The 13,390-nt window shown below is 47.1% G+C and overlaps 1 protein-coding gene and 1 long non-coding RNA gene across 3 annotated transcripts in view; both read left to right on the top strand.

The window, feature by feature from the left end:
* Positions 1-13,390, top strand: part of TMEM278 (transmembrane protein 278) — a 161,083-nt gene that overhangs the window by 27,462 nt on the left and 120,231 nt on the right. The window lies entirely within an intron of this gene.
* Positions 3,427-13,390, top strand: part of LOC141172531 (uncharacterized) — a 49,646-nt gene continuing 39,682 nt past the window's right edge. For both annotated transcript variants that reach the window (XR_012252483.1, XR_012252482.1), the window contains exons 1-2: positions 3,427-3,581; positions 11,706-11,850. This is a non-coding gene — a long non-coding RNA (uncharacterized lncRNA). The remainder of the gene's footprint in view (positions 3,582-11,705; positions 11,851-13,390) is intronic.

The following is a 13,390-nucleotide window of genomic DNA, read 5'->3' as shown; positions in this document are numbered from 1 at the left end:
AATAAAAAATTAGAGATTTTGCAAAACAATTTGCAAGATCCAGTTCTGTGGCCATGGAGGTGATCTGTGGCTGCCAGACAGGAACCCAGCGAACCACCTTCTTCCTGTCAGCATCCGCAGCTCTTCTTTTGATTAGCTGGTTTGTCACATGTTACGCGCTGCAGTGATGATGTCTCTTCAGACCAGTTAATCAAAAGAGGAGCCGGGGATGCCATTAGGTAGGGCAAGGTTCACTGAGCTCCAATCTGGCAGCTACCGATTACTCACGTGACTTCTGGACCATGGCAGTGTTCTGTGGCTGCCAGACAGGAGTCCAACAAACCACCTCCTTCCTGCCAGCATCCATGGCTCTTCTTTTGATTAGCTGGTCTGGTGCAATGTCATGACTCGCCCCCAGGGCCGTGGGGTACTCGGCAGCCGGGCCTCTGGTTGCCGGTATAGGGGAATATCATGGTGGCTGGCCCGGTCCGTGACCCAGGGCGGTCAGTGCAAAAGGGGGTTATTTTCAGGGGTTTTGTCGTGACACCACCTGTGGTGTCTGGTGAGGATCACCAGCGCTGCGACAGTCCTCTGAGGCAGGTGTTAGGGCAGCTTGAGATGGAACGGCTCCCCATAGGTGGAGCAGGCCTCAGGGCAGTGAAAACGATGCAGGTTGTGGTTGCGCTGGGCGTTGTAGTGCAGGGGGAACAATGGCGCCGATGAAGGAATGGACAGAGGCAGTGCAGTGCAGTCATCCAAGATTTTACTCACAGTTCTTTAGACACTTCACAGGTGCACTTTACAGGTAAAGGCCTCCCTCGTCGTGCTGCGTTCACCGGTCAGGGGTTCAATCCTTCCTCAGGCAATTCGGGAATACCTGGCAGAACCCCACTTTCTCGTGTTCCTACTTTGACCGTCTTTACTCTGGTCCTTCTCCCTCCTGCTCTGTGCTGCCCACTCTCAATCCCACTCGGGTGCTCTGAAGTCCTTCCTGTACGTCGGATCCGGGACCTACTTGACCCTCCTGGGGGATTAGAATGCCGCAGCAATCCCTCTGTCTTCTGACAGATGCGGGTCGTACGGGTGCTATCCTGCACGCGCCGCACCCCCTGGGATCCTTTCTGTAGAAAGGAGCCTACTCCCTGCTCCCCTCCGAGGCCTTCACACTTGGCCCTAACAGTGGAGCAGATCTCCTAATGAGACTCTGCTCCCGGACTGTTCTTCTGAACAGTCCCGAGCTGTTCTTCTGAACAGCTCCCTAGAACTGAACCTTGCTCAGCACTGAACTGCCTTAAACTCTAAGATGGCTTCCCTATTTATACTCCTATGAAAAGTGCTTCCTCTATCTACTTCCTCCACCCACACCCACTACTGGTTCCCCCTACCTTTGGGTTCCCCCCACTCCAGCCAGGGTCAGGGCTCAGCAGAAACATACATTGCGTCTTGCCCCTCCAGCCGGCCTGGAGCAGTGTAGTGTTGGATGGAGGTGTTTTGGGGTTCCGTGCAGCACTCCCATCTTACCTGAGAGAAGAGAGACACCACACCTCTGGGTGAGGTGCAGTACCTCTGTGGCGACTGAACCCTCAGGGGCGCCACAGTCACATGTCATGAGCCGCAGTGATGACATCTCTCCAGACCAGCTAATCAAAAAGGAGATGGGGATGCCATTAGGTAGGGCGAGGTTCACTGGGCTCCCGTCCGGCAGCCACTGATTACTGACGTGACGTCTGGACCATGGCAGTGATCTGTTGCTGCCGGACAGAAGCCCAGCGAACCACCTCCTTCCTGCTACCATCCGCAGCTCTTCTTTTGATTAGCTGGTCTGGCGCGAAGTCACATGTCACGTGCCGTAACTAAGATGTCTCACCAGACCAGCTAATCAAAGAGGAGATGGGGATGCCATTCGGTAGGGGCGAGGTTCACTGGGCTCCTGTCCGGCAGCCATCAATTACTTGACGTGACTTCTGGACCATGGCAGTGATCTGTGGCTGCTGGACAGGAGCCCAGTGAGCCACCTCCTCCTGCCAGCTCTTCTTTTGATTAGCTGGTCTGGCACCATGTCACGTGCCACAACTAAGATATCTCACCAGACCAGCTAATCAAAGAGAAGACGGGAATGCCATTAGATAGGGCGAGGTTCACTGGGCTCCCATCCGGCAGCCATCGATTACTTGATGTGACTTTTGGATCATGGCAGTGATCTGTAACTGGTGGACAGGAGCCCAGCAAACCACCTCCTTCCTGCCAGCACCTACGGCTCTTCTTTTGAGTGGTCAAGCGCGATGTCACATGTTATGCGCTGCAGAGATTATGTCTCACCAGATCAACTAACCAAAAGAGGAGCTTGGGATACCATTAGGTAGGGTGAAGTACACTGGGCTCCCTTCTGGCAGCCATTGACGTGACTTCTGGACCATAGCCGTGATCTGTGGCTGCCGGACAGGAGCCCAGCGAACCACCTCTTCTTGCCAGCATCTACAGCTCTTCTTTTGATTAGCTGGTCTGGCACGATGTTACATGTCATGTGCTGCAACTAAGATGTCTCACGAGACCAGCTAATCAAAGAGGAGACAGGGATACCATTACATATGGTCAAGGTTCACTGGCAACCACGGATTACTGATGTGACTTCTGGACCGGGTCAATTGATTCGTACCATCTCTAAAAAGAATACATATCGTACGTGTGACTAAGAATCTCCTGTAATCTGACCACCCAATTCAAGATGGTCTTCTAGAAGGGTCTGCCATTCAGAGAAGATGGCCAATACATCATAGAAGGGAATGGAAAATTTGTTACAGAAAAAATAGTCTAATACATGGTGGTCTTCTTGTAAATTACCAATATACAGAGGATATTAGTGAATTGATAGCCAATGATTGAAGAGTCTTTGCCTCGATCAGGAACGATCCTCTAAGAATCATAACCTTCTGAAGAGGTTTTTATTCAACATATTTTTTACCCCCTTGTCCATTATTCTGATCCAGTTTTGTGGATTAAGGTCGCAGAAATGGACAAAATCTGGTGTTTTCACGTTGATTTTGGGAATTCCCATTTATTCTCTATCGCAGATGTTTAAAGTTGACCACACACATGACATAGCCATTGGCCAGCGGTCGATTGGCGAGTGATTTCTCCTCACTCCTCCCCATACTTCGATGGGGAGAGGAGAATAAGCCTGTCAATGAAAGCTCTGACGGCAGGAACAAATGATTTGACATGTCGAAGTGTAAAATGCCCAAGTCCTCTTTTCCGGGAAATTTGAGGTCAGGAAAGAGTTTGGAGAGCTTATACACAGGCTCGGTCTGGCCTGGCGGGGCGCCGGGAAATTTCCCGGTGGGCCCCGGGCCCCTTGCAGAGAGAACAGGAGAATTTAAAAAAAAAAGTGGTCGTGGGCCCTTTAAGGGCGCGCGCACGCTCTTTCACCGACGCGATGCCCAGGACAGTAGTGGGAGGGGCCTGGGAGCAGGAGAGCAGGGGCTGCACTGCAGCGTCACACTCAGCAGACAGAGCCGCACGTCTGCTAAAAGTGACGTCACAGCGCGCCCTGCACTGCAGTCTCCCACATTAGGAGCGTGTCTGTGGGCTGGAGACAAGCCAAGGTACTGTAATATTTGTGTGTTTGTATGGATTTTTATGTATATGCTGCCTGCATGTGTGTGTGTACAGTGTGTGTATATGCCTGTGAGTGTGTGTACAGTGTGTGTATATGCCTGTGTGTATATTCCTGTGTGTACAGTGTGTGTATATGCCTGTGTGTACAGTGTGTGTATATGCCTGTGTGTACAGTGTGTATATGCCTGTGTGTACAGTGTGTGTATATTCCTGTGTGTGTGTACAGTGTGTGTATATGCCTGTGTGTATATTCCTGTGTGTACAGTGTGTGTATATGCCTGTGTGTACAGTGTGTGTATATGCCTGTGTGTACAGTGTGTATATGCCTGTGTGTACAGTGTGTGTATATTCCTGTGTGTGTGTACAGTGTGTGTACATTCCTGTGTGTACAGTGTGTGTATATGCCTGTGTGTACAGTGTGTATATGCCTGTGTGTACAGTGTGTGTATATTCCTGTGTGTGTGTACAGTGTGTGTATATTCCTGTGTGTACAGTGTGTGTATATGCCTGTGTGTACAGTGTGTGTATATGCCTGTGCGTGTACAGTGTGTGTATATGCCTGTGCGTGTACAGTGTGTGTATATGCCTGTGTGTATATGCCTGTGTGTACAGTGTGTGTATATGCCTGTGTGTACAGTGTGTGTATATGCCTGTGTACAGTGTGTGTATATGCCTGTGTGTATATTCCTGTGTGTACAGTGTGTGTATATGCCTGTGTGTACAGTGTGTATATGCCTGTGTGTACAGTGTGTGTATATTCCTGTGTGTGTGTACAGTGTGTGTATATTCCTGTGTGTACAGTGTGTGTATATGCCTGTGTGTACAGTGTGTGTATATGCCTGTGTGTACAGTGTGTGTATATGCCTGTGCGTGTACAGTGTGTGTATATTCCTGTGTGTGTGTACAGTGTGTGTATATTCCTGTGTGTACAGTGTGTATATATGCCTGTGTGTACAGTGTGTGTATATGCCTGTGTGTACAGTGTGTGTATATGCCTGTGCGTACAGTGTGTGTATATGCCTGTGCGTGTACAGTGTGTGTATATTCCTGTGTGTGTGTACAGTGTGTGTATATTCCTGTGTGTACAGTGTGTGTATATTCCTGTGTGTACAGTGTGTGTATATGCCTGTGTGTACAGTGTGTGTATATGCCTGTGTGTGTACAGTGTGTGTATATTCCTGTGTGTACAGTGTGTATATATGCCTGTGTGTACAGTGTGTATATATGCCTGTGTGTACAGTGTGTGTATATGCCTGTGTGTACAGTGTGTGTATATGCCTGTGTGTACAGTGCGTGTATATGCCTGTGTGTACAGTGTGTGTATATGCCTGTGCGTGTACAGTGTGTGTATATGCCTGTGTGTACAGTGTGTGTATATGCCTGTGCGTGTACAGTGTGTGTATATTCCTGTGTGTGTACAGTGTGTGTATATTCCTGTGTGTACAGTGTGTATATATGCCTGTGTGTACAGTGTGTGTATATGCCTGTGTGTACAGTGCGTGTATATGCCTGTGCGTGTACAGTGTGTGTGTATATGCCTGTGCGTGTACAGTGTGTGTATATGCCTGTGTGTATATGCCTGTGTGTACAGTGTGTGTATATGCCTGTGTGTACAGTGTGTGTATATGCCTGTGTGTGTGTACAGTGTGTGTATATGCCTGTGTGTATATTCCTCTGTGTACAGTGTGTGTATATGCCTGTGTGTACAGTGCGTGTATATGCCTGTGTGTACAGTGTGTGTATATGCCTGTGCGTGTACAGTGTGTGTGTATATGCCTGTGCGTGTACAGTGTGTGTATATGCAAGTGTGTATATGCCTGTGTGTACAGTGTGTGTATATGCCTGTGTGTGTGTACAGTGTGTGTATATGCCTGTGTGTATATTCCTGTGTGTACAGTGTGTGTATATGCCTGTGTGTACAGTGTGTGTATATGCCTGTGTGTACAGTGTGTGTATTCCTGTGTGTGTACAGTGTGTGTATATGCCTGTGTGTACAGTGTGTATATTCCTGTGTGTGTGTACAGTGTGTGTATATTCCTGTGTGTACAGTGTGTGTATATTCCTGTGTGTACAGTGTGTGGATATGCCTGTGTGTACAGTGTGTATATGCCTGTGTGTACAGTGTGTGTATATTCCTGTGTGTACAGTGTGTGGATATGCCTGTGTGTACAGTGTGTATATGCCTGTGTGTACAGTGTGTGTATATTCCTGTGTGTGTGTACAGTGTGTGTGTATATTCCTGTGTGTACAGTGTGTGTATATGCCTGTGTGTACAGTGTGTGTATATGCCTGTGCGTGTACAGTGTGTGTATATTCCTGTGTGTGTGTACAGTGTGTGTATATGCCTGTGTGTACAGTGTGTATATATGCCTGTGTGTACAGTGTGTGTATATGCCTGTGTGTACAGTGTGTGTATATGCCTGTGTACAGTATATGCCTGTGCGTGTACAGTGTGTGTATATGCCTGTGCGTGTACAGTGTGTGTATATGCCTGTGCGTGTACAGTGTGTGTATATGCCTGTGTGTATATGCCTGTGCGTGTACAGTGTGTGTATATGCCTGTGCGTGTACAGTGTGTGTATATGCCTGTGCGTGTACAGTGTGTGTATATGCCTGTGTGTATATGCCTGTGTGTACAGTGTGTGTATATGCCTGTGTGTACAGTGTGTGTATATGCCTGTGTGTGTGTTCAGTGTGTGTATATTCCTGTGTGTACAGTGTGTGTATATGCCTGTGTGTACAGTGTGTATATGCCTGTGTGTACAGTGTGTGTATATTCCTGTGTGTGTGTACAGTGTGTGTATATGCCTGTGTGTACAGTGTGTGTATATGCCTGTGTGTACAGTGTGTGTATATGCCTGTGCGTGTACAGTGTGTGTATATTCCTGTGTGTGTGTACAGTGTGTGTATATTCCTGTGTGTACAGTGTGTATATATGCCTGTGTGTACAGTGTGTGTATATGCCTGTGTGTACAGTGCGTGTATATGCCTGTGTGTACAGTGTGTGTATATGCCTGTGCGTGTACAGTGTGTGTGTATATGCCTGTGCGTGTACAGTGTGTGTATATGCCTGTGTGTATATGCCTGTGTGTACAGTGTGTGTATATGCCTGTGTGTACAGTGTGTGTATATGCCTGTGCGTGTACAGTGTGTGTATATTCCTGTGTGTGTACAGTGTGTGTATATTCCTGTGTGTACAGTGTGTATATATGCCTGTGTGTATATATGCCTGTGTGTACAGTGTGTGTATATGCCTGTGTGTACAGTGCGTGTATATGCCTGTGTGTACAGTGTGTGTATATGCCTGTGCGTGTACAGTGTGTGTGTATATGCCTGTGCGTGTACAGTGTGTGTATATGCCTGTGTGTATATGCCTGTGTGTACAGTGTGTGTATATGCCTGTGTGTACAGTGTGTGTATATGCCTGTGTGTGTGTACAGTGTGTGTATATGCCTGTGTGTATATTCCTGTGTGTACAGTGTGTGTATATGCCTGTGTGTACAGTGCGTGTATATGCCTGTGTGTACAGTGTGTGTATATGCCTGTGCGTGTACAGTGTGTGTGTATATGCCTGTGCGTGTACAGTGTGTGTATATGCAAGTGTGTATATGCCTGTGTGTACAGTGTGTGTATATGCCTGTGTGTACAGTGTGTGTATATGCCTGTGTGTGTGTACAGTGTGTGTATATGAGTGTGTGTATATGCCTGTGTGTACAGTGTGTGTGTATGCCTGTGTGTACAGTGTGTATATTCCTGTGTGTGTGTACAGTGTGTGTGTATATTCCTGTGTGTACAGTGTGTGGATATGCCTGTGTGTACAGTGTGTATATGCCTGTGTGTACAGTGTGTGTATATTCCTGTGTGTACAGTGTGTGGATATGCCTGTGTGTACAGTGTGTATATGCCTGTGTGTACAGTGTGTGTATATTCCTGTGTGTGTACAGTGTGTGTGTATATTCCTGTGTGTACAGTGTGTGTATATGCCTGTGTGTACAGTGTGTGTATATGCCTGTGCGTGTACAGTGTGTGTATATTCCTGTGTGTGTGTACAGTGTGTGTATATGCCTGTGTGTACAGTGTGTATATATGCCTGTGTGTACAGTGTGTGTATATGCCTGTGTGTACAGTGTGTGTATATGCCTGTGTACAGTATATGCCTGTGCGTGTACAGTGTGTGTATATACCTGTGCGTGTACAGTGTGTGTATATGCCTGTGCGTGTACAGTGTGTGTATATGCCTGTGTGTATATGCCTGTGTGTACTGTGTGTGTATATGCCTGTGCGTGTACAGTGTGTGTATATGCCTGTGTGTATATGCCTGTGTGTACAGTGTGTGTATATGCCTGTGTGTACAGTGTGTGTATATGCCTGTGTACAGTGTGTGTATATGCCTGTGTGTGTGTGTTCAGTGTGTGTATATTCCTGTGTGTACAGTGTGTGTATATGCCTGTGTGTACAGTGTGTATATGCCTGTGTGTACAGTGTGTGTATATTCCTGTGTGTGTGTACAGTGTGTGTATATTCCTGTGTGTACAGTGTGTGTATATTCCTGTGTGTACAGTGTGTGTATATGCCTGTGTGTACAGTGTGTGTATATTCCTGTGTGTACAGTGTGTGTATATGCCTGTGCGTGTACAGTGTGTGTATATTCCTGTGTGTGTGTACAGTGTGTGTATATTCCTGTGTGTACAGTGTGTATATATGCCTGTGTGTACAGTGTGTGTATATGCCTGTGTGTACAGTGTGTGTATATGCCTGTGCGTACAGTGTGTGTATATGCCTGTGCGTGTGTACAGTGTGTGTATATTCCTGTGTGTGTACAGTGTGTGTATATTCCTGTGTGTACAGTGTGTGTATATGCCTGTGTGTACAGTGTGTGTATATGCCTGTGTGTACAGTGTGTGTATATGCCTGTGCGTGTACAGTGTGTGTATATTCCTGTGTGTGTGTACAGTGTGTGTATATTCCTGTGTGTACAGTGTGTATATATGCCTGTGTGTACAGTGTGTGTATATGCCTGTGTGTACAGTGCGTGTATATGCCTGTGTGTACAGTGTGTGTATATGCCTGTGCGTGTACAGTGTGTGTATATGCCTGTGTGTACAGTGTGTGTATATGCCTGTGTGTGTGTACAGTGTGTGTATATGCCTGTGTGTATATTCCTGTGTGTACAGTGTGTGTATATGCCTGTGTGTACAGTGTGTGTATATGCCTGTGTGTACAGTGTGTATATGCCTGTGTGTACAGTGTGTGTATATTCCTGTGTGTGTACAGTGTGTGTATATGCCTGTGTGTACAGTGTGTGTATATTCCTGTGTGTGTGTACAGTGTGTGTATATTCCTGTGTGTACAGTGTGTGTATATTCCTGTGTGTACAGTGTGTGGATATGCCTGTGTGTACAGTGTGGATATGCCTGTGTGTACAGTGTGTGGATATTCCTGTGTGTACAGTGTGTGGATATGCCTGTGTGTACAGTGTGTATATGCCTGTGTGTACAGTGTGTGTATATTCCTGTGTGTGTGTACAGTGTGTGTGTATATTCCTGTGTGTACAGTGTGTGTATATGCCTGTGTGTACAGTGTGTGTATATGCCTGTGAGTACAGTGTGTGTATATGCCTGTGCGTGTACAGTGTGTGTATATTCCTGTGTGTGTGTACAGTGTGTGTATATGCCTTTGTGTACAGTGTGTATTTATGCCTGTGTGTACAGTGTGTGTATATGCCTGTGTGTACAGTGTGTGTATATGCCTGTGTACAGTATATGCCTGTGCGTGTACAGTGTGTGTATATGCCTGTGCGTGTACAGTGTGTGTATATGCCTGTGTGTGTACAGTGTGTGTATATGCCTGTGTGTATATGCCTGTGTGTACTGTGTGTGTATATGCCTGTGTGTACAGTGTGTGTATATGCCTGTGTGTAGAGTGTGTGTATATTCCTGTGTGTACAGTGTGTGTATATGCGTGTGTGTATATGCCTGTGTGTACAGTGTGTGTATATTCCTGTGTGTACAGTGTGTGTATATGCGTGTGTGTATATGCTTGTGTGTACAGTGTGTGTATATGCCTGTGTGTACAGTGTGTGTATATGCCTGTGTGTACAGTGTGTGTATATGCCTGTGTGTACAGTGTGTGTATATGCCTGTGTGTACAGTGTGTGTGTATATGCCTGTGTGTACAGTGTGTGTATATGCCTGTGTGTGTGTACAGTGTGTGTATATGACTGTGTGTGTGTACAGTGTGTGTATATTCCTGTGTGTGTACAGTGTGTGTATATGCCTGTGTGTACAGTGTGTGTATATGCCTGTGTGCGTACAGTGTGTATATGCCTGTGTGTGTGTATATATGCCTGTGTGTGTACAGTGTGTGTGTGTATGCCTGTGTGTGTACAGTGTTTGTGTGTGTGTGTGTGTGTGTGTGCAGTGTGTGTGTGTATATGCCTGTATGTGTGTTTATATGCCTGTGTGTATGCGTGTGTGTGTCTATATGCCTGTGTGTTTAGGTGTCTTCACATATGTGTGTGCTTCCCTGCGTGTCTGCATTTTTGTGTGTGTGATTGTCTGAGTGTGTCTGTGCATTTCTGTGTGTGCTTGCCTGTGTGTGTACGTGTCCCCATTTCTGTGAGTATGTGTATCTGCGTGTCTGTATATTAGGGCTCTTTCACATGTCCTGATATTTACGGGACTGGAAATATCCGTGTCCACCTGTGTGTCATCCAAGTGACACATACTGGCGCTTGGGAATCAGTATACAGTTAGCGCTGTTCCCAAGAGCCGGGTGCTGAGCGCTGCCCTCATCATAGATCCCTGCAGGCGCTGTGATCAGCAGCAGCTGGGTCAATGATGAGAGTAGTAGTCTACTCCCACCGTGTCCGTGTCCAACTGTAAAAATAATAATAAAATAAAAAAATCCTTATACTCACCTCTCCTAAGTGTCACCTGCTGTAATCCGTGCGAGCGCTCACGCCGAGGAGAATAACTCCTGCAGCGAGCTTGCTCCAGAGCTGCGCTTACTGAATCACAGGGCACCGCTTGTTGAGCGCAGCTCCGGAGCCCACTCGCTGCAGGAGACATTCTCCTCGGCGTGAGAGCTTGCACGGATTACAGCGGGTGACACTTAGTAGAGGTTAGTATAAGGATTTTTTTATTTTATTCTTTTTACAGTTGGACACAGCGGGTATAGACTATTACTCTCATCATTGACCCTGCTGGTGCTGATTGCAGCACCTTCAGGGATCTATGATGAGGGCAGCGCTCAGCGCTCTTCCCAAGCACTGGGTGCTGTCATCAGTGTGCGGGACATTTCGCGGTCTGGACAGCAGGTAAAAAACAGACATGTCAGCGTGTTTTGCCCACGGACACCACATGATCTGTGGAAAGTGGAAACACACTGACATGTGCGCATACGCATTCATTTGAATGGGTCTACGTGTGTCAGTGTCTCTGGTACGTGTGGAAACGGTCACCACATGTACTGACGTGTGAAAGAGCCCTTAGTATGTGTGTGTGTGCGCTTGTTTTCGTGTGTGTTAGCGTGCTTCTGCATGTCTGTGTGCTCTTCCGAAGATTTATTATATTTGGAGAGAGATGGGAGAGAAATTTTAGGAGACAGAATGGGGAGATGTGTGAAGAAACAGTATGGTGAACTAGAGGAGGGGTAGGAATGAGTGCAGAAACAGAATGGGGAAGGGGGATGTATGAGGAAACAGTATGGAGAGTGGGGGAATAGTGTGAGGAGACAGTATGGAGGGAGAAAAGTGTGAGGTGACACAGCACAGAGACTAGGTAGTGTGGGAGAAGGTATGGAGATGCGGCAGTATGGGGGGAACAGTGTGAGGGCACAGCAAGGAGGGAACAGTATGCTGAGGAGGGGGAGTGTGATGAAGGGGCACGTTATAGAGACTGGGCACTATAGGGGGGACACAGTGTGAGAGGACAATGTGAAGAGGGGGCCCAGTATGGTAAGGAGAGGACAGTGTGGAGAGCAGGTACCATAAGAGGGGTAGAGTGTATGTCATGTTTTGTGCAGGGAGCATTGTAAGAGTTAGGTTTATTCAGGGGCTCAGTGTAGATATTTTTATTCGGGAGCATTATAATGACTCTGCTATCTTTAAGGGCATCGTGTCGGGATGTGCTGCAGAAGACCGGAGAAGATGGAAGTCTGCAGAGACGAGCTGTGGATGAGAAAAGTCATCATGGAGACTGGACAAGAGGGAGACGAAAAGAGAGAGAACGACTCTAATCAGAGAAGACGTCTCGGGTAAGATACCTGGATGTAAATGTTCATTTGTGATCCTGCCTGCGTCTCATCAGTACTGTGGTTCCTGTATGGTCCGCAGTCTGATGATGACTGATAACAACTCCCAGTATCTCTATTGTTAATTACATACTGGGAGTAATAGGTTTATGCGATACAAAGATATATGGGGCTGACCTGACATTACAAATGATGGTGGTTCAGATGATGTATTCATGTACTGATGTGTTTGTGCGCGTCTGCGTGTTTGTATGTGTCTACGTATCTGGAATAATATGTATTTTTGTAAGATGCGTGTATGTAAGAGTCCATTGTGGTGTGTAATAACATTCATATGCTTGGCGCACCTTTACTAAATCTATTAGGACTTGCTCACATGTGTTAGGGAATTCCATTTGTCTTTCCACATTTAGGAACAGACAAGTGAAATTTGCTAACCTTGTCATAACCATAGGGTTGTACTTGTATGGAGCTGTTTCAGGAGCTGAGCCTGCTCCATACCAGGCAGATGTCGGCTGTGTTAGATAGCCGGCGTCTGCCTGTAACAGCAGTGATCAGAGCTCGCCTTGATAGCTGCTGTTTTGAGTATTTAAGTGCCCTTGTCAATCACTGACAGCGGCATTTAGATAGCACAATGGCCGGTGCATGCAGTCACCTGCTCCCTTCAGCCCCCTGTGACGCAGTTGCAGGTTGCTGGTGGGTTGCCAGTAGTGCTGAGTGAGCGTGGTCGGACAAGGTGTTATCCCAGCAGGCTCGGGTGTTATCCAGGTATCTTGTAGTGCTCTGCTAATATGCTCAAGTCCCTGCGGTAACATGTTTTGCGGCGGTAGACAGAAGCAACACATGCAGTGATTACCTAACAAACAGGCAATTCCTAAATGTGTTGCGTCTGCCTACCGCCGCAAAACATGCTACCCTGGGGACTCGAGCATATTAGCAGAGCACTACAAGATACCTGGATAACACCTGAGCATGCTGGGATCACACCTTATCCGACCACGCTCGCTCAGCACTAGTTGCCAGGTGCTGCTGCCATGTTAGTCGTTCAATGAAGCTCAGCGTGAAGTTGGGCTCCATGGAAGTGTCACAATCCAGGTGCCGGACGTTATTGCAGCACCCTCACTTTGTAGTTCGCGTTGACTGTAATGTCTCCCTCCTTGCACCGACCCAATAACAGGAAGCGAGTGTCGGCAGGGAGAATAAAACGTAATTTTCTCCGTGTAGCCTACGCTTTTCCATTAAGCCGTCTAACCAGGCTTTAAACCTATTTACCTGCAGATTACCTCTATATCTGCAGATAAATAACGTTTTTCAAGGTGACAAGTTACCATTAAAGGGACTCTGGCAGTACGGAATGACTGTTCGAACAAAGTCCTGCCGCTCAGTGCTTCACAGCTGGTGGGCTGTAGTGTGGGCCCCTAGAGTCAGTTCCCCTGGTGGGCCCTAGGCACCCCAGTCCGACCCTGCTTATACATGTGTGGTTTGGAGACCTTTACACACTGTCTGGTCCTCCAGTGGGTTCAGATGACTTTTATCTTTGCGT

This window comes from Phyllobates terribilis, unplaced genomic scaffold, assembly GCF_046119375.1.
Source record: "Phyllobates terribilis strain yellow unplaced genomic scaffold, ASM4611937v1 Scaffold_12__6_contigs__length_324123572, whole genome shotgun sequence".
Classification (NCBI taxonomy): Eukaryota; Metazoa; Chordata; class Amphibia; order Anura; family Dendrobatidae; genus Phyllobates; species Phyllobates terribilis.
This window is presented reverse-complemented; position numbering and strand designations above follow the sequence as displayed.